Source organism: Ursus arctos, unplaced genomic scaffold (assembly GCF_023065955.2).
Source record: "Ursus arctos isolate Adak ecotype North America unplaced genomic scaffold, UrsArc2.0 scaffold_3, whole genome shotgun sequence".
In the NCBI taxonomy this organism is placed as follows: domain Eukaryota; kingdom Metazoa; phylum Chordata; class Mammalia; order Carnivora; family Ursidae; genus Ursus; species Ursus arctos.
Window position 1 is genome coordinate 80199369 of NW_026622985.1, and position 14924 is coordinate 80214292.

The 14924-nt window shown below is 45.4% G+C and overlaps 1 long non-coding RNA gene across 1 annotated transcript in view; it reads right to left on the minus strand.

Moving 5' to 3' along the window:
• Positions 1–540: 540 nt before the first annotated feature.
• The window catches only part of LOC125281115 (uncharacterized), a 31281-nt gene continuing 16897 nt past the window's right edge, over positions 541–14924 (minus strand). Inside the window, exon 3 of the long non-coding RNA XR_008956318.1 lies at positions 541–2223. This is a non-coding gene — a long non-coding RNA (uncharacterized LOC125281115). The remainder of the gene's footprint in view (positions 2224–14924) is intronic.

A 14924-nucleotide genomic window follows, 5' to 3' on the forward strand; every position in this document is an offset into this window, starting at 1 on the left:
CAAATCCTAGCTCTGCCACTAACTGGCCATGTGGTCTTTGCTGAGTGGCTTACTGGGTCTTTATGCTCTAGCTTTCTCATCAGTAAAATGAAGATGATGATGACAGTAGTCCTCTCCTGAGTTTTCAGAGCATTTTTAAAAAATGAAATAATGCATATAAAACACTTAGCGTAGTACCTGGTACGGAGTAAAGTGTACAGTAAGTGGTAACTCGTTATTACTGTGATTTACTTCAGCCTTCCCCTATTGTTGGACGTTTAAATGGGTGAAATTCTTTTAAAAGGTTTTCTCCAAAGGGCTTTATCAGTTTTTCCCTTTAATTGGACAGCTTTTAAAAGTTTAAATGTTTATTTAATATTCAAAAAACCTGGGGCGCCTGGCTGGCTCAGTCAGGGGGGCATGCTGCTCTTGATCTCTGGGTTGTAAGTTCGAGCCCCATGTTGGGTGTAGAAATTCCTTGAAAAATAAAATCTTAAAAAAATATTTAAACAATTTAACAGTAAGAAATACCCATGACCCCTGTCATCTCAATACAACACATTTTTCTTTTTTTCAGATCTGAATATGTCTTTATTTTTTAGAAAATGATTTCCAGGAAGGTTAAAAAGCAATTCCAGAGGGTATAGGTGCAGAATTGGATGTAGTCATTCAAAGCATTCAATTAAGAATATGATGGAGAGCCTGGCTGGCTCACTCAGTTAAGTGTCCAACTCTTGATTTCAGCTCGGGTCATGATCTCAGGGTCATGAGATCAAGCGCCATGTCTGACTTTGCGCTCAGTGGCGGGTCTACTTAAGATTCTCTCTCCTTCTCCTCTGCCCCTCCCTGGTCGCTTTCTCTCTCTCTCTCTCACTCAAAAAAAGAAAAAAAGAAAAAGAATATGGCTATAATATAGGGGCACTGGGCTGGCTCAGTCGGTGGAGCACATGACTCTTGATCTCAGGGCTGCGAGTTTGAGCCCCATGTTGGGTACAGAGATTACTTAAAAATAAAATCTTAAAAAAACAAAAGCGTACAGCAATACAAATATCTGAAGAGCATCTCTTAGGTGTTGGAAACAAAAAATATATAATTCCTAACTAACTCGAGCTATAAGCATTTCCTAGACAGGAGAAACAGTTAACATTTGATAGTCCTGAAAGCTTTGTCCTTGGCTAGTTAACAGTCTGTGGTTTGCCTTTGGTCATATTCTTTCCTTTTTAAACGTGGATAAAATACAATACTTCTTATAATTAAGTACAGCGCTTCGCCCTACATCCGTACATATACATAGTTTTTATGATAGCGCGTGTACCAATACCTTCGCTTGTGTATCCGTTGCTCTAGACACAATTACCTGGTATTTCAGGGCAAAGACGGAGAAAGTTATGACATTGTGACATCACAGAGCAGGCCCAAGACCACACAGAATTTGAGAAAGTAATATTCATCTGAACACACGCCATACGGTTTCTTCGCATTTCCAGGAAGTGACTCCATAGTCTGGGACCTAATGTTGATTTCTGTCACCTTCAGTGCTCTCCGAAGATTTTCCAGGTGCATCATCTCCTGGGCTCCACTTTGAAAGAGTTGAGAAAATGCTAGCATCTCAAATTATGCAAGCGAGGGCACAGGGGTGGCTTCCTGCATTGCGAGGCCATTTACAGAGAATGCAGGATTCCACCCAGGGGGGCCGGGTTGGAAACAGAAAGTCAGCCCTGGCCTTAGGCTAGCCCGTAAAGAGAACTAAATGGTTTGCCAAGTCACACACGTAAAAAATAACCGAGTTTACAAGCACCCGGGTAGCCTGGCCTCTGGCTTCGGGACATGCCTGTCGCCTCAGGCATATGATTAGAGGAAACCCGCGCACAGGTGCTGTGCAGCTGAGGCAGGCCTCGTGGAGTTTCCAGAAGGACAGAGAGAGAGGCTCCTGCTGCAGGAGCAGGCCATACCGAGCGCTGCCAGGGGCTCTCCTTCAGCATAAAGCTCAAGGAGGCAGAGGGCCCCACCCTTCCTTGTCACTCTGTTCAGGAAGGGGCCTCGGGGGCCCACGGCTCTGTGGCTGGTCTGGGCCTCACTGACGTGTCCGTGAAGTCTGCAGCCAACAGAGAAGGTTGCTGGGAGCTCCTTGCCAGGTGTTTCTTTCCTCAGTGCGACGACAAAGATTGCCCTCCCGTGACTGTCACTCTATTAATACCCGGCAGCACGTCTACAGCTGTGTATCCCCAGGATCCAGCATGGTGCCTGGCATGGAGAGATGCACAAGAATGCCTTTTACAAGCCTTAACGATATGCAAAAATATCTTTCTGAACAATACAGATGCTCAAAAATACCTTCTTTGAAACAATTTCATGCCATCACACTCGTAGGAAACATCCACATCATTATGGCACACTCAAGTAAACTGGAGGGGATTTGGGGACATCTGTGTGGGGCTTGATGGAAAAAGTAATTATGTTTTCTTTATATTAAAGAAGTATAAAAATAAAATATAAAGTCATTACAGAACATAGTAAATACTGAATTTGTATAAAATTTTCCAAATGAAATATTTTCAAATTTTTAATGAGAAACTTGAGCTTGTTTCCATGAACATACTTTAAAAAAATTTTTATAGTCTATTTATAAACTTAATATATCCACAATATTATGATTTCAATATGTCATCAGTATAAAATTAAATAATGAGATCTTATTAAATAATAATTACATTAATAATGAGATATTTTACATTCTTGTTTTCTTACTAAGTCCAGCGTGTATTTTCACTTGTAAGTGAAATACAACACGTCTCCATTTGGACCAGGCACAGTTCAAGTGCTCAGTTGCCACATGTGGCCAGTGGCTGTCTGACGGCCCAGCCCTGCTCTGTAGTGAGGATAGCAAATATAGCACTGGCATAATTCTTTTAAACCTTTTTTATATGCCTCGCAATGGCAATAAATAATTGCCAATGGAGATTTTAAAATAATGATCTATCCAAGTTTTTGGTTATCACCATCAATGAGAAATTTTGCCCAAGTAGGAGATAAAAAATTTTAAAGTGTTTTTATCACCCTTCGAATTTTTACAGCAGTTGAAATTATCTTTAAAGAGTTTAACAGCTCTTATGGAAATTTCTTGTGATAAGGCAAAGGATTTCAAACCCATCAAACTTTTTCACACCAACTATTTCAAGATAATGCTGATGGTCTAGTTAGCAGAAGAGGCACGTGTGGTTAGAGCAATCCCCACGCTCCTGGCTTGGATACCGTTCCAGAGGCACACAGGCCGCAGAAGGACAGACTCCAGCATGGGGGAAGACAGAGATCTGGGGCCCAGCCCCATGCAGCCTCTCCATCAGCCGCCTCCTCCCCTCATCCCATTCTCCATCGCCTTAGCTGCATGCCAGGATCCCAGGACCCTAGAGTCATAAACCCCAGCAGTTCCTGGGGCCCCTGCTCCGCCTCCTGCAGAGCTGGGACATTTTTGGCCTGGGGCATCTGGGGACGGATGTCACTCCTTTTTCTCACTGCCTCTCATAGCAGCCCCTCCCCACCCCACGCTGTTAAAGCCGCTCTTGCTCTCAGAGGAGACCAGGTGCTGCTGCTCCTGGCTGGAAGTGACTGCCCAGCCCCCTAGTCCCCAAGGACTGGGGTAGTCAGTGACACTGAGCACCCACGGTGTGCCTCACGCAGTCAGAAGGCTCTGGGGCAATGGGCTCTGTGCGGATTCCATTGTCTGCTTCCTTCTTGCTAACGCTGTCCTGCCACTTGATACCTCTGTGATCTCGGGCAAGTTATCTAACCTATATTGGACCTCGGTTTTCTCTTTATATTATTATTATTATTATTATTATTAGAGAAGAAGAGGGAGAGAGAGACTCAAACAGACTCCATGCCCAGCACGGAGCCCAATGGGGGGCTCGATCTCCTGACCCTGAGATCATGACCTGAGCCCAAACCAAGTGTCAGACGTTCAGCTGACTGAGCCACCCAGGCACCTCACTCTTCTGTTTTTTAAAAGCAGCTTTATCGACGTGGTATTCACACACCACAGAAGTCTCCCACTTAAGGTGCATAGTTCAGTGGTTTGTAGTATATTCACAAGGTTGGGCGAAGACTTCAGTGTCTTGTCCGTAAACCAAGCTAATCATACAGAAGATTGTTGTAAGGAAGAAAGGAGGTACTGAGTATAAAGTACATCGCCTGGCACATGGTAAAGTCTAAGGAAGCGGTCATCGTTACTGTGACGACGATGATGACGGGCGAAGAGGGAGCCACCTGGGATTCCTGCCACAGGGGACGGTGGCAGCAGCTGTAGCCTGGGAACTTGTCACGTGGCTTTGTGGAATTTGGGCCACCCCAGCTCCCCCTGTTCCTTCCACCCTGGACACGAAGCCAACAGCCCCGTCATTAGGTGCTCGCAGCCCCCGCCCCCCCCGCAACAGAAGGCGATGTGACAGCAGCTGCGCGGGCTGCCTCATGGTTTAAGGCAGGAAGTGGGGAGAAGTGCCATTTCTTACAGAAAACTGATGGGGAGAGAAATTCAAGTCAGCAGCAAGAAAAGTCACTTCCTTGACTCACATTTCATTGACAGCTACCCGCTTTCAACTGGCTAGGATTTTTTTTTTTTTTTCCAGAAAAGTTTTACTCTTGGGGCGCCTGGCTGGCTCCATCGTGGAGGATGTGCTCTTGATCTCGGGGTTATGAGTTCGAGCCCCACACTGGGTGTGGAAAGTACTTAAAAATAAGACCTTTCAGGGGCGCCTGGGTGGTGCAGTTGGTTAAGCGGCTGACTCTGGATTGTCATCTCGGGGTCGTGGGATCGAGCCCCACATCGGGCTCTGCACTCAGTGGGGGGTCTGCTTGGGACTCTTTCCCCCTTTCCCTCTGCCCCTCCTCCCCTCAAATAAACAAAGAAATCTTTAAAAAGATAATAATAAAATCTTTTTTAAAAAGTTTTACCCTCAAGATTATTATAATAAATGTTTATTGTTAATTTTTTTGGTATAATCACCTCTCCAGAGGTAGTATTACAAGTTTGGACTACTTTTAGACTATTTTTTTTCCTTATTAAACATAAAAATGAAGTCATGAGGTAGTTCGTTTTGCAGCTTGCTTTTTTCACTTAAGAATATATCCTGACTACCACACTATGTTAGTAAACTAAGTTTTAACAAATGCGTAGTATTCTTTGGTGTGGATGTACCATTATTAATTTATCAAAACCCCAATAGACAGGCACTGAGATTGTTTCACACTTTTTAAAAATTATTATTACTGCAGCGGCTGCTGGGGGGGTGCCACCTTTACAAGGGAGGTGCTCATACCCCCACCTGCTGAGTTGGCCTTCTCTGTCCCTGCCTGGACTGGTCCTCAGCCGAGGGGGCTGTCTGACACAGAGTGAGTGACCAGTCCGTGTGTGTGTGGACAGCAGAGTACGAAGGCCTGGCCCCCTTGGCTCAATGGTGTAATTCCAAGGGGCCATTCCAGCTCCAGAACTTTCTGTGGGGTAAAGACTCACTGCGAGTGCATGGATGCTGAACTTCTCCGTCTGTTCAGTCCTGCTTCCCTGTTCCTTCTAGGGGTAGTTCTAAGAGCATGTCCCTCTAAGCCTCCCGCACACAAATCTCTGTTTCAGAGTCTGTTTTCTGGGGCAGCTGACCTCAGAGGACTGAAAATGTAAAAGGTTAAAAAACATTTTTCCCCCTGTACACTTGTCCCTAGAATTCCTCTTAAGAAAGGGGGTGTCTTTTGAGGAAAAACCTTTGCCGAATCTCTTGGGGGTTGGTGTGACCTGTGGGAGTGGAGTTGGCAGGGAGAGGAGGGCAACGGGTTCTGCATGAAGCAGAGGGAGGAGTTCCTGCCTGGGCTCCTGTAGAGAGGAGACTAGTCAGGAGGGGAGAGTCAAGGGGAGCCGAGAAAGACATGGAGAAGAGCCAGAGAGGCGGCGGGAAGCCAGACCTGGTGAAAAAGGTGATGACACTGTGTGGCATTGATACGAACCTCTCTTGTTTCCCCTCTGTAGTCGTGTGTAAACTCAGCTCTGCTAACAAGCTCTGGGTGAGTGGGCTGTTTTGTGGAAGTCAAAGGAGCCCCGTGTCACCAAAGGCACCCTGGACCGCTGATGGTGCACAGAAGAACACTGGGGTCCATGACAGAGAGGAGGCCGCGTGAGTAGAGTCCCGGGCTCCCAGAGGCGTGGGCTGCAACCGAGGGGACAGCCTGGCCACGGTCTTCTACTCCAAGCAGGTGTGACTTCAGTGAAGGGTGTATCAGGGCGGGTCTGCAGTTCCCAGGGGAACCCGGGAAAGGAAAAGTTCTACTTTCTGCTGCTTCTCTCCCTTTGGAACCCAGGACACCAAGGCCCGATGCTCAAAGTGGCACGTGGCATGGTGACAGCCACATGGGGCTGTTGCCAGTGAAAGTGGGGGAAAGAATGCCCTGTCCTGGGCATCCTGTGAAGATCTTACTTAGAACAACTTTACTCACTTCGCTCAAATTACCCCCTTACCTAGTTCATATATTGTAGTCATGATTGGCAGCCTCAGCTTTTATATGACTACAATCCTGGTGAATGGCAGTTTTGTGCAATACTTTCTATCTCCCAGTCTTCAAGGAAGGATAACACAGTAGGTAAGAGCTTGGGTAACAAAGTTAGATGGGCCTGGGTTTCAAATCTACTTTCTTTATATTTATTTATTTATTTTTCAAATCTGCTTTTAAATCTAACCTTATAAGGAAGGCTTCTGAGCCTCAGTCTCCATACCTGTAAAATGGGCTCCTACGAGGACCGCTCTTATGGCGTTGTCTGTCGTAAAGCTTAAAGGAGATGACATTATGTCTACATAAATTCCATGGCTTTAATATTCCCTGTTGTTGGATATTCAGGTGGTTTCTAGTTTTTGTCTATTATAAATAATATTCTTCTGAGGTAGAAATTGGCATATAGGATCATCCAGTGCTTTATAAACTGTGTACTCTTTGGCTAACTGATAATAACAGATAATAACCTCATTGCATGGTTATGAGAATTAAATGAATTAATACACAGATGCTTAGAACAGTGCCTGCAAACACAGCGTGCTTTGCAGAAGTGTTTGATGGTGTTATTATCCTAATTATTCTTCACCCCTTCACCTGCCCTCCTAAGCACCCCCCCCAACTCTGCTCCCCCAACTGCATTTTAATGATATGCTGATGCTCTCTTTGCCCTCTACCAAGCACTTGTCATTTCCTCCAACTCCTGCAGGGAAAGAATCAGATTTGCATCATCTAAAAATTCAGCTACTTCAGAACCTGAAATCAAGTGAAAGGAGACTCCCGTGGAGTATCCGAGAGGTCTCAGAGCTGCAAGCTCATTTGCTGCAGACATTTGCAGACCCTCCCCCACATGGCCTTCAGGGGTGGGGAGGAGACTGATGGAGCCCCTCTCCCAGAGCTGCTGAACTGGGGGATGTTCACCAGTACACCTCGCCCCAGCATTCGCTCCCTCCTCCGGGGAGGAGTACCAAACTGGTAGCGGACAGAACTGTGACACTGTAAAGAAAGACTACAGTTTCCTCCTTGATCTCACTCCTTCCATTTCATTTAGCTTTTGCCTTATCACGGAGACCTCCCGACAGCGGAAAGCCCCCCCCACCGGAGGCACCGGGCTCAGGCACCTACCGGCTGCGCAGCTGGAACAAGGTATTGCATTTCTTGAGCCTCTGTTTCCTCTTCCGGAAAATAGAAATAATACCTTCCACACAAGGCTGTTGCTGTTCTTTTTAAATTATGGTAAAAATACACATAACATTTATCATCTTAACCATTTTTAAGTGTCTGGTTTAGCAGCATTAAACCCATGGGGCTGTTTGTGAGGATTAAATGAAATAATGTATATAAAGCCTCCAGCACATAAACTAAAGCCCAGTGAACCCTCGGTGAACGTGAGTTTTCTTTTCCCGTAACTTCTGCCACTGAACACGGCCCACGGCATCGTGAAGCGGAGCGAGAATGCCTTGGTCGGTTTGGTTTGGAGTTGGAACCCTGTGCCATCCCTTATCTCAGCCCGCAGCCTGCGGCAGCTGTGGCTGCTGCTTATCAGCTGAGTTGGGCTGATTCTAGGAGCCAAGCTTGTCTGGTAAGGAGGAGTCAGGCCCAGAGAGTGCTTCCCGAGAGATCTGCTTCCCACGCCTGCTCGTGGCCCTGGGAGGTGGGAGCAGCCTTCTCGGGCTTTCCAAGCAGCTGAACAGGCTGGAGGGGGGGGGCAATCACAGAGCACCTTCAGTGTCATAGAAGGTCATCCCCGCATCGCCTGTGACACTAGGACACGGGAGGTCACTGCTTGGGTTTTTGGTGGTTTTTGTTTCCAACTGGTTTTTTTGGCTTTGTCAGAGCAACATGGGCATAGGTCTTAACAATTACATGATACTAAAATGCTCGTAACAGTCAGCAATGGTCTCCTTCGCCACGCCTCACTCTTGCCATTCAACAGGCTCCTTTCCAGAAGCAACCATGGTCAACTTTTTTAGCTATTTCTTCTGGCATTGATCTCTACATTTCCGCGTAATAGGCTTATTCTCCTATTTCTTATTACCAACTTCGGATGCTCTCTGTCGACCTTCGGTTACGGAAGATGAGGATTTGCACTACCTCCGTCCTCTGACCACAAGTTTCAGTGAAATCAGTGTTCAGTGTGTACTTCGTTATGATTATGAATCATTCCAGTCTTTGCCAGACCCTATAAAACCCTACAGGACCTGGGCTCCCTCTTCCCCTGCCTGTCTCCCTCTCCATCACTCCTCTCTGGCATCAGTGGCCTCCCTGATTCCTCCAACATGGGACCACGCGGCGCGTACTCCTACCCCAGGGCCTTTACACCTGTTCTTCCAGCTATCAGAACACCCTCCTCCCTGATGTTTGCCTGAAACCCTTCCTTATTTCATTCATGGATCCGCTCAAATATCACCTGATCAGAGAGTCTTTCCAGATTATCCTCCCCCTCCGTTTTTCCAGCTTTACTTTTCTTCACAGACTTATCACACACACACCCCTTGACGTTATATTATGTACTTATTGATGTAAATCCTGATTATATATTTGTTGAGGGGAGGGGCTTTATTAACCACTAAGGCCTAAGAACATGTCTGGCACATGGAAGGCTATCAGTAAACACCCGCAGCAACCGAATGCTGAGCCTGCTGATTTACTGTGCCTTCATTTCATTGTTTGTACAATTCCTCCCTCTCCCCATAGTTAATATCTACCTTGGTTTTTCATTTAATTTGTTTTCTCTGGCACACACCCTCCAACAGCCTTTTGATCCAATTTTTCATATAAACCTATCAGATAATCTCCTGTGTTTAGAATTTCCCTCTTAGTCTGTCTGGGCTGTTATCACAGAGTGACACACACACACACACACACACATATATATATATATTAAGATTTTATTTATTTATTTTAGAGAGAGAGCATGAGCAGGGGGAGAAGAAGAGGGAGAAGGACAAGCAGACTCGCCACTAAGCGCAGAGCCCGATGGGGCTCAGTCCTACGACACTGAGATCATGACCTGAGCTGAAATCAAGAGTCAGACGCTTAACTGACTGAGCCACGCAGACGCCCCAGACTGAGTGGTTTATAAAAACAGAAATGTATTTCTTATAGTTCTGAAGACTGGGAAATCCAAAGTCAAGATGCCAACAGATTCAGTGTCTGGCCAGAGACCACTTCCTCATTCATAGACGACTATCTTCTCTCTGGGTCCGCACACGGTGGAAGGGGTGGGGGGGGGGCTCTCTGGGGTCTCTTTTTTTAAGGGCACTAATCCCACTCACAGGGAGTCCACCTGTTATTATTCTTGGGACCTCATCACCTGCCACAGGCCTTGCCTCCTGGGACCATCACCCCGGGGGTTCGGGCTTCGACACACGAATGCCAGTGTACACAACATTCAGTGCCCAGCACCAGATTCACCAACTGTTAGACTCTACCCCATTTGCTTTATCATCCTTTGCCTTACATGTTTATACCAATGCTTTTTTCCTGAATCCTCTGTAAACTGGAGTCATCGCGCTCCTTTACCCCTAAATCCCCAGGACCTGGGCTTGCCCGCAGTCCGTCGGCATCCTGGTGAAAATGTGAGCGTATTTCCGAAGAACAAGGGCGTTCTCTTATAGTACAATTGTCCGTTTGTAAAAAAGCAATAGAAAAAGAAAGAATGAAGGAGACTGAGTGGCCCCAGTCTCTTCCTGTGAAAGGCTGAGCAAAGACCCCAGGTAACACAAAGGGTCCCAGGTGCCTGGAAGAGAAAGTCTGAAAGGATATAGCTGAGGGTGCCTCCTACCCCCACTCCCCCACCAGCACGACAGGCCTCAGGCACCCAATCCCTGCGGCAGCACTTCCAGAAACTGCCTGTCGAGGATATGAAGAAAATCCACTCAGAGGACCTTTGGGGCTCAGAAGCTGCTCAGCAGGATGCTAATGGGCTCTGGGTCAGCACAGGGAGCTCAGGTCCCAGACGACTTCTGGGCTGAGAGGACTGAAATCCTGAAGGGCTTTGAAAGGAAGTGTTTCTTTGAAGAAACCAAGTTAACTAAGAGAGGAGGCCTCTGGCCTCTGGGTTGGAGGTCAGCTCCTTGTAGTCTCTGGAAAAAAGACAGTCATGCTAGTAGGTCCTTCTTCCCAATAAAGAAGAGTCATGTAAGGCCTTGACCTTCTAGAAAACTGCTTGATGGTACAAATTATGAAGAAGTGGAATAGCAGGAGAGTAAGCGCTCTCAAAAACCTGAACAGATAAACAAAATGTGGTACACACTTACAATAGAATATTATGCAGCTTAAAAAAGGAGAATGTTCGGGGCACCTGGGTGGCTCAGTTGGTTGAGCAACCAATTCTGGATTTCTGCTCAGGTCATGTTCTCAGGGTCCTGAGATTGAGCCCCGTGTCGGGCTCACACACCCAGTGTGGAGCCTCCTTGAGATTCTCTCCCTCTCTCTCCCTCTGCCCCTCCCCCTCTTAAAAAAAAAGGAAAAATAAATAAAAAGGGAGAACATTCTGACACATGCTACCACATGGCTGAACCTTAAGGAAATTATGCTTAGTAAAGTAAGTCAGTCACGAAAGGACAAATACCGTAGGATTCCATTTCTGTGAGGTACTCAGAGCAGTCACATTCATAGAAACAGAAAGTAGACTGGTGGTTGCCAGGGCCTGGGGGCAGGAGTTAGCATTTAAAGGGGACAGTCTCAGTTGTGCAACATGAAAAGAGTTCTGGGTCTGGATGGTGATGACGGTAACACAGCACATGAATGGACTCAATGCCACTGAGCTGTGCACTTAAACATGGTTAAGCTATAGCCCGTACATTACGTGTACCTTCTGAACGTGGACCACGTACTATCCTAAACACTACAAGCCAAAAGTCTTGTCTTCTACGTGAATTCTTTTCTGACTACCCCAGGAAGGAGTGAGGCCTTTTCCTCTGGCTTCGTGTTCTCTAGGTCAGGCATTTAGCCATCTTCCTGATGGTGCTGACCACCTGTCTCTGTGTAAGTGTCTGGCTCTCTCCCCAGGCCTTAGCACCTCAAGGAGAAGGACCGTATCTCCCTTAGTCCCTACAATGGGGCCTTGCAGGTATTATGTTCAATGTTGGATGACTCATTAATTAAACCGGAATTAGATACCAGAAAACCACAATTGAAGAAGAGTGGGATGGAGTTGAAGGTAAAAGAAGAGCATAGAGCATCTTATTTGGCAAACTAACACGTTAAATTATTTTAAGAACTTGAAGGGGGGAGCTGTGTTAGTTGAGTCTCTTTAGACTGTCAGTTGTAGGGAAAAAAAACCCTAAAATTAGAGTAAGTGAAGAAGAGGAAAAAAGGAGGAGAAGGAGGAGGAAAAAAGGAGGAGAAGGAGGAGGAAAGAGAGAAAGAGAAAGAGAAGGAGCAGATGATAACGTTGTTCTTGACACACATAACCTCTTGGATTTAGGCACGATTGGATTCGGGCGCTCCTTCACATCATTCTCCATCTCTCAGCCCTGGAGGATTCCCCCCGGACTGGAGGGTTCCCAGGCAGCTCTCACCCTCGGAGCAGAGCAGGCCACTCTGACGGCTCCAGACTTGATCCTTACACCGTACAATCTCAGAGAAAAGAGAGGACCTCCTTTCTGCTCTCTTTAGCAGAAGCCCATGGATGCTTTCCTTGGACCCAGCTTGTGACCTCTCCTCTGACTTCATCAGTGGGCTGGATTGGAAGATTCTGGGCCCGTCTCGGAATGACGAGGCTATGAGATGCTAGAACAGCTCGCGCGGAAGGGTACCTTCACCCGTCCGTCGGCGGGGAGAGTGTACGCTGCAACGGCCTCTCGGGATTTGTCAGCATCCGGGCGAGGAGACCCCTTGACTTCACAATTCCACTTCTGGCCATTTATCCCGCAGTTACGGTCCCTCACAGGTAAAATGCCGTTCACGCAAGAAGACTTTTTGTAGTAGTACTTACAAGAGCGAAAGACTAAAAACAAACAAAATGTCCCTCACCAGGGTAATTGAGTGATGATACATATACGTAACAGAACACTGTGCAGCCGTAAGAAGGGTGGGGAATCTCTTCTGCATTATTATGGGAAAATATTTAAGATACGATAAGTTTTAAAAAGGCGCAGAAGAGTATATAGAACATACTATCATTGTAAAAAAAAAATGAAAAATATAGGAGAGGGGGGTGGGGGATTGCGATAGGCCGGTGATGGGTAGTAAGGAGGGCACGTATTCCACGGTGCACTGGGTGTTATACGCAAATAACGAATCATGGAACATTACATCAAAAACTAGGGATATACTGTATGGTGACTAACATAACATAATAAAAAATTATTATAAAAAATGAAAAATATATTTTCATGGTAGCTTATACATGCATTAAAAATATCTGAACGAAAGATAAGAAACCAATAGCAGTAGTTACCTCTTAGGGTAGATGGCAATTAAATAAATGGGTCAACATTTGCATAACTTTATATACATGTTAATGTTTGAGCCACAAATACATATTACATACTCAAAAACTTGAAAAAAAATTAAAATTAAGTGGATGATACCTCCCACCCCTGCGCACAGGGCGCTAGGAGCCGTGAGGCGCGTGTGGCCTGCCACCTGCCCACTGTTTCCGCGCCCGCCGCCCCTGCCCACCGCTCCTCTGCCTGCCGCCCCTGACCGCCGTGGCCCCCGGGGGCTGAGGGACAGGCCAGGCCAGGCCATCCGAACACTGCGCACAGGCTCCACCCCGCTCTCCGCGTGCAAATTCACAGCCGAACACAAAGGGATAACAACAGAAAATGGTATCGGAATAGTGGGAATCAGTAATTTTACATGGCAATTTTGTACAGATGTTGTTTACTAGAGTCTGCCTAACGTTCGGACAAAATGGAACAAACAAGATGAGTTTGGTGCTTTGGAAAGTGTGAAACTTCCTACTACTGAACTCTCTTCTCCTCTATCAGGAGAAGTAAATGAAATTAATGAAGCTCTTGTAGGAAATCCAGGACTTGTCAACAATTCTTGTTATGAAGATAATCGGCTGATCAAGATAACACTCAGCCATCCTGCAGAACTGGATGAATGAGTGAGTGAAGAAGCATATGAGAAATACATAAAATGTACTGAGGAGTGAAAATGGAACCTCTAAATAAACTGGTATGCAACAAAACACAACAAAACAATGGGGCTGACACTTCCCTCCAAAGATACTAGTCAAAGTTGAATTCCACATGTCATTTCCCAGTACATTTCAACTATGAAATGTATGCTACTGTTATTGGAATCTAATAGTTATTTGTATATAAAATGCTTTGTAGACAAATATGTTTCTAATAAGGCATTTTAACCTTCGTTGGAATAATTTTAAAAGATTATACTCAAAGCTCAGAGCCTTCAACAGTTGGCACCAAGCATCCCAGTGGAGAATCATTTTGCTGGATTTGACCTCCGCACCCCTTTATCTATAATAATCTATAGAACTAAAAAAAAATCAAGTGGCTGATGGTTTGGAATGTTTGTTTTTAAAAAGAAAACCAGAGAACTTTGAAATTAAAGCAAATAAAATGATAGTAATACATTTTACAATTTATATATGTTCATAGTGAATGCCCCTAAACTTTCCCTTTCTCCCGCTGTAAGTCTTTCATGAATTAAGAAATCTGAGAAGTCTATCGGCACAGAATAGAGCCCAAATCCAAAGACAGACACATACATACAAACACTTGTTTTATGTGTTGGCAAAGCAGAACGGTGCAGAAAGGACAGTCATCGATAAATGATGGTGGGTCCAGTGAATATCCTTACGTTAAAAAAAAAAGCAGCTTGACCTTTACTTCACATCATAACACAAACATATACTCCATGTACATGGTAGATCTAAATGTGAAAATTTAAATAATACAGTTTCAAGAAGACAACAGAGGAAACTATCTTCATGATCTTAGGGTAGTCAAAGATCTCTTAAACAGGACGCACAAAGCACTAACCATTAAGGAAAAAAAATTATTTTGTTTATCAAAATTCACCATGAAGAGAGCGGAGTGACAGTCACAGGATGGGAGAAGATATTTGCACGATATATAAGCCACAAAGGACTCGCATCCAGGGTATATAAATGACGCCACAAATCAATAAGAAAAAGATACAACTCGATAGAACACCAAGCAAAAGGCTTCGGCAGACATTTCGTAACCTGTACATACAGTCAATAAGATGGGATAAAGTGCCTAACCTCTTTAGTCAAGAAGGAAAGACAAACTGAAACCGCCACGAGATACCACACCTGCCCACCAGGAGGGCAACAGAGAGAAAGACCAAGTACTGACAAAGAATGTGGACCACCTACAACTTTCACACACGGCTGGTGGGGGTGGAAATTGGTATAACCTTAGAAAACAGAGAAGATTTACTAAAACCGAACTTAACACATTCCTGATGAT